Source organism: Mesocricetus auratus, unplaced genomic scaffold (assembly GCF_017639785.1).
Source record: "Mesocricetus auratus isolate SY011 unplaced genomic scaffold, BCM_Maur_2.0 Super-Scaffold_100015, whole genome shotgun sequence".
NCBI classification, from domain to species: domain Eukaryota; kingdom Metazoa; phylum Chordata; class Mammalia; order Rodentia; family Cricetidae; genus Mesocricetus; species Mesocricetus auratus.
The window spans coordinates 24,439,079-24,445,636 of NW_024429198.1; the positions used below are offsets into that span (position 1 = coordinate 24,439,079).

General features: G+C 45.9%; 1 long non-coding RNA gene across 1 annotated transcript; it reads right to left on the minus strand.

The window, feature by feature from the left end:
- Positions 1 to 613: 613 nt before the first annotated feature.
- LOC121144258 lies at positions 614 to 2,480 on the minus strand. Its single transcript, XR_005881572.1, has 3 exons — positions 2,382 to 2,480; positions 970 to 1,144; positions 614 to 857 (listed from the first exon to the last, which is right to left on the minus strand). It is a non-coding gene; the product is annotated as an uncharacterized LOC121144258 (long non-coding RNA).
- Positions 2,481 to 6,558: the final 4,078 nt, after the last annotated feature.

Genomic DNA, 6,558 nt, shown 5'->3' on the forward strand with positions numbered 1-6,558 from the left:
AAAAGACTGGATCCATTCCCAGTGCCTTCTCTGCCTCCGGGCTGCACATCAAGATGTGAGCTCTCAACGGTTCCTGCCATACTGCCTATGTTGTGCCATCATGGACTCTAACCATGTGAAAATGTGTCTTAGTTAGGGTTTCTTTTGCTGTGAAGAGACACCATGACCACGGCAATGATTATAAAGGAAAACATACATTCGGGTGATGGCTTGCAGTTTCAGAGGTTGTATCCATTATCACTTTGGTAGGACATGGTAGCGTGAACGCAGACATGGTGCTGGAGAAGGCGCTGAGAATTCTGCGTCTTGATCTGCAGTCAACAGGAAGTGATCTGTCTCACCGGACATAGCTTGAGCACAGGAGACCTCAAAGCCCACCGCACAGTGACACACTTCCTCCAACAAGGCCATAACTACTCCAACAAAGCCACACATCCTAATAGTGCCACTCCCTATGGGGGCATTTTCTTTCAAACCATCACAAAGCATAGGCCCAATTAAAAGCTTCCTTTTAAAAGTTGCCTTGGTTGTAGTATTTTTTACTACAGCAATAGAAAAGTAACTAAAACAGAAGTTTATTAGTTCACAGTTCTGGAGGCCAGAAAGTCCAGGACTGCGGTGCCAGCACCTGATGACAGCGTCCTTCTGCCTCACTCAGAGTGAAAGGTAAAAGGAGCAGGTAGAGAGCAGGACAAGGGCGTGGACTTGTCCTTCTGTGTGGAATGTGTATGTTCTGATACTGAGTCAGGTAGAGAGCAGGACCAAGGACGTGGACTTGTCCTTCTGTGTGGAACGCATATGTTCTGATACTGAGTCAGACTTATCTCGTGGTCCCTGCACAGACAACAGCATGCATTCTGTATGAAAATAAGGCAAAAATTAAAGTTAAATGTCCAATAGAACTAATGTGCTACCACTTCTGACAAAGCATTTACAGATGATTTACCATAAAGAAGGAAGAAAGCTTACCTCAGGATCTACAGACTTCATATTAAAATGTGGTATTAGCAATCACTGTCCAAATGCTGCAGGTGTGACCCGTGAGCTCCATCATCTATAATCATTTCAAAAGTGGTATGAAACTGTTGAACCCATGAGGCGAAGGTGGAAAGATCCGGAACTCAGTCTAATGATGAATTCCTTCCTAATCAACCAGAACAATGGAGTGATGGTTAATCTTGATTTGATTGCATGGAGAGAAGCGGACAGAGACAGTAAAGCACACCACAGAGTGTGTCTGAGACGTTTTCTCCGGAGACAATTAATGTGGGGTGGTAATGGGGGGGCACTGCCCTGAATGTGGGTGCCGTCAGCCTATCGTCTGGGGATGGCGGGATGAAACAGAAGCAGAAGGAAGTCCATCAGCGCAGACCCCACACCTGCTCTTCTGCCTCCTGCAGAGATGAGCAGCTTCCTCTCCCATGTACCCCCTGCATACTGTACCCCCTGCTATAACATTTTGCCTCACTACACAAAGGCCCAGAAAACCACAGAGTCCAGTACCAAGGCTGAAGCCTCTAAAATCATAACAGAATCAAATCCTTTCTGTCTTGTTATTTTCTCAAGATGATGTCATGGTGACAAAAAACCTAACACAAGTAGTGCTGCTGTGTGCTTCAGTTGATCACATGACAAAGATTCTTTAGAAAATCCATCTGTCTGGGGGGCATGAGTTAAGTCTTATAGGGATGATTCCTAAGCCAATGATGACACAGAAAGAGCCAGTCTGGTCAACTGTTTTTCAAATTTTAGTGTCTATAAAGAAGAACTAGACAAGTTAAACGTTCAGTGAAATCTGGACCAATCTCACTCATAATCCATGTATCTAACCAGAGAAACTCGTCGTTTCAAATAGCGGCCCAACAGTTCCCAGTGCCCATCCTTCGAGTTCCTCATTCTGACTGTGCCTTCAATACCCCAGACTTCTAAGTTCAGTGTGTACATGCCCATGGTGTGACCTCTCTTCTTTCCAGGAGTATGCTGTGGTTGAATGTGTCCCTCAAAGTCTACACATTAGAAAATTAATCTCCAATGCAACCGTGGTATTGAGAGACAATTAAGACTCTAGACAGAGCCCTCCTGAGTGGGTTAGTATGATCACTGGGGCACATTCACTGTCACCACAGTGTAAGAGCAAGTTCAGGGCTCCCTGTGTGCTGTCTTCCACCATGTTATAATGCACACAGGGCCTCACCTTACTTTGGTCTTTTGAGCCTCCATAACTGTAAATCCCTTTCTTAGTGAAATATCTAAGCTGTAGTGCTCTGTTACATAGGAAAAGGTGAGCTACAACTGAGCACACTTGGGAAACATCCTAAGATGCAGTGCCATGAACCATCCCAGCCAGGATGGATGCAGGAATGTCCACACCTGACCAGTACCTTTTGTGGGAGTCTGTGAACCTGACTCATTCGCTGCCTCCTGAGACAGCGTGGGGAGCTGTTACAATCAGTGCACACTAACACACAGCCTGCTACCATCTTCTGAGCTGTAACAGAAAAAGGGAACTTAACAAAATTTAGCATAAACAGAGACATGAGTATGATACTCATATACCAAAGAGCTAGATATCAGCCTATATGTTATAAAATTAACTATTTATATTATATTAAGCGCCACCCTCAGCCACTTACACCATCGCATCTGTCATCTCCCACACAATGTGCACTTTCTAAAACGTAAGGAGAAACTAGGAACCCAAAGCTCCTGCAGGCTTCTCACTTTCTGAAAGTTCAAGTTCCCTGAAAGCCATGGATGGTATGATTGATGTTCTGTAGTTCTGAATCCTGGCCACAGACTGGAATCACCAGTGAGCATCACAGAGTGAGTATCAGAGTTTCTGACTCCATAGGCCTGAGGCTGGATGAGAACTTAAAGAGCTTTACGGGTTTTTGATGGCATGTATGCTGCTGGCCTGGGGACCACACTCTCAGAACAACGGCTCTGAAGAAGACAACTGCAAATGGCATGAAAGGCAAATAAATACTTCGAGTGCTGCAGCCCAGACCATCTCCATTGCAAGCGCCCCATGCACTGTTAACAAAGCAAAAACCACCATTGGCAGCACGTGTGTGCGGTGTGGCTGTGCTCCAGCAAGCTCAAGTACAAACACAGGCAGCCGGCTGAGTCTGGCCTCGTGCCACGGTTTACTGATCCCTCCAGGGAGAATTAAGGACTCTTCAAAAGGCTCACATGGAGGAGCAACTGACAGGGATAAAGTCTATTCAGGCAGCACCTTCCTACCCATACTTCCTCCTAAAAACATACAATTAGAACCACAAATCCAGTGGCACCTGCCTTTTGCCTTCAAAACTCTGCCCCAAGGAACCATAGCGTTTGATCAAAAACAACTCATCATATTAATGTCAAAATCTTCGGAGTGTGAGGTGTTATTCAGCTTTGCAACTTGTTTCAGAGAATACCATAGCCTATTTCTGCCACCTGTCAGCATGCCGTGTGAGCCTCCTGTGAACGAGACTTTAAATGCCCTGAAAGTGGAGACCTTACCTCTGCTTTCTAGAAAGGCTCTTGGCATTCGGTATGTACTAAAAATATTTGTTGAATGAAAGAAATCCTTCAAGATCAATATTCCTTCTAGCCTTATGATATCTAAATTTGGCCTTAGGGCCTGGTAGCCAACTGTGTTTACCTTGTCCTCACCATTGACACTCCCAGGATTCTAGCAGCAAAAAGGGACCATAGGATCGGGCGTGATTATATAGCTAAGAGCACCACTCTTGGAAGAATGCCAAGAACAGGATTCCTTTTGTTCTGGAAATGTTTGGGAGCCCCACATTAGGTGATGCATGTCACCATGAGATTTGGAGTTCCCTCTTTGGGTTCTTGTCCTCATTAATAAAAGAATTCAAAAACAAACTCAGGAGGAAGTCTTGGGACAGTTTTCTTGTTGTTTAAAAGAAAAGCAATAGGACAGGCAAGCTGGAACTCTCAGCAGCTGTCAAGACAAGGGAGATGGAGAAGGAGAGATGGAGCCATGCCATTTGAGTTAGGCGTGGAGTTAGCCATGTGAGAGACAAGCAGCCACATGGCAAGGACAGAGAGCACTTCAGAGGAAGTATAAGTACAGCTAGGGGGCCAGCGACAGACATCTACACACTGGCAAATATTTGAAAGAAAGGAAAAGAGATAAAAGGAAGGAAAATGGGAGAGGCATGTTTTTCTGAGTAACTCAGAATAGCAGGCAAGTTAACAACACCAATAGTGGAAACTCTGCTAGCAGCCGCACTAAGGGCAGGAGGCTGGGACCAAGGCTGAGACCCTAGGGCCACTGGTGGGCAGGGTCCGGAGTGGATATCGAGTCTGATGGGACTCGGGAGCAGAGAGGTCATCTGGGTAATGCTGGCCAGTGTGAGTAAGGTGTCAGCTGCCCAGAAGCAAGAGGTGACTGTGTACGTATAGCCATTGAAAAGGGGGAAACGTGTCCTGTGTGCAACAGGCACCAAGAAATTGCTGATGGAGGATGAGGCCTGGAATCCCTCTTTGTTTTACACACATCTCCTTTATCTTGAAACGTAGAGTCAGGCTCCCATTTAACTGTTTGCCGACACATCACCCACTCAAAACGCGTCTTCTCTAAATAACTGGCCACCTGGCTAGCTCAGTCAGCGAAGCATGGACTTAAAACCTAGACATACCTAAGCCGTTTCATACACCTTCAAGGATGAAAGCTCAAAGATACGAGTAACGGAGACATCTTACCATCAGCGTTTGCAGTGTGTGCTCCATCCTGAAAGTCTGCAGACATCCTCTTGGGCATGTATCCCCCGGTCTTCTAGGAACCACAGAGTCTCGCACACAAGATCACACAGAGCAGCAGCAGCCATCTCGTGGAAAATGGTTCATTCCCCCCCCCTGAGAAATAAGGATGGCTTCAGATCATCTCACATAACCAGAACTGAAACAAAGACTACACAGCCCACACTGTGACCGAGACCACATAACCATGCACACCACTCATCTCTTAGCCTGTTCTCCCTCTATGTGAGCCTAACCCAATGCCCAAAGGTGAGCTGAAATGCATGTTTTCCCCCAGATGGCCGTTTTCATTGAAACCCTTTCCTTGATTTTCACCATGACTTTTGTTTGCTCTATTTGAAGGCAACTAGATTGGGCGCTTTGGAACCAGCTAGGAATGTAGTCACATATGCAAGCACTTAAGTGAACCTTGAAGGAATTTTTTAAGTGAAGTAATGCAGTCACTGAAGGGCAAATACTGTGAAATTCTACTTAAAGGAGAAATGGGAAGTGAGTCAGTATGGGCTGATGGAGGGAGGCGTGGAGATGCCAGTCAACTTGATTGATACGATGCTTCATCTGTCCAAGATGAGTACATCCCCAAGTACTGGGCCTATGGAGGACAAGCCTGCACTGTACACTTGATTTTGGTAAAATGGCCACTATGAAGTTTGTTGTTCCTACCGTATTGTAACAAGCCACCAGAACTTCATTTTAATTCTGTGAGGTTTGAAAGTTAGGAAAGCAGGGAAAAGCTAGACCTTGAGGTCTGGAAATCTTAATTTTCGAGAGAATTTACACAGATCTAATGATAAGCTGAGTAACTGAAGCCAGTGAGACAGCTCTTTGCTAAAGGTAGACACCCCTGTGAACAAGAACAGTTCCCCACAAGGAACAGGCTCAGGACCTGATAAAATGCTCTTAAGTTTATTTCCCAACTTGGAGCTACACAGGTACGAGGCCTAGGAGTTATGTTCCTGGAGGGGAAATGTGGCACCAGAGGACAGGGGTGCTCTTTTCCCCTGACATCAAGTTACAGAACAATCGCATAGGGTGCGTCAGAACCTTAGATCCCCAGACTGAACAGAGAGATGGCTCAGAGGTTAAGAGCACTGGCTACTTTTCCAGAGGTTCCGAGTTCAACTCCCAGCAACCACATGGTGGCTCACAATCATCTATAATGAGATCTGGTTCTCTCTTCTAGCCTGCAGGCATACGTGCATACATAATAAATAATTTTAAAAAAGAGCCGGGCGGTGGTGGCACACGTCTTTAATCCCAGCACTCAGGAGGCAGAGGTAGCAGATCTCTGTGAGTTCGAGGCTAGACCGACAGCCTCCAAAACAATGTGGTAGAGAAGGCACAACCGACAGGAGTGTGAAGTGATCAGTCACATGGCATCCACAATGAGGAAGCAGAATTATGGGGTGTCTGAAGGCACAGTAGGGTCTCCTGAAATGAAGGAAGACCCGGTAGTCCTCAGCCTCAGGAAAGGCCAGGAATTACCACAAGCACATTTCTTCTGTCAAAAAGAAACCCAAACTTAGTCATAAAGGAAAGGCACACTTGTTCTCCAGTGAGATTCATGTTCACCCCTCTATCCAGCAACAGACCAAAGTATTTCAGATTCATGATAATGGTATGGAGCGAACAAGCCTGTCCAGTCCCTTGGATATTGGATATTGGATAGGTATTTCATGAATCGGAGCTAGGCTATAACCTCAGGGCTGGAACCCAGAGGCTCACCGTCTCTAGCAAATCTCTATTTCCTGAAGATCACATAACTTCCCCCCAAAGAGACCC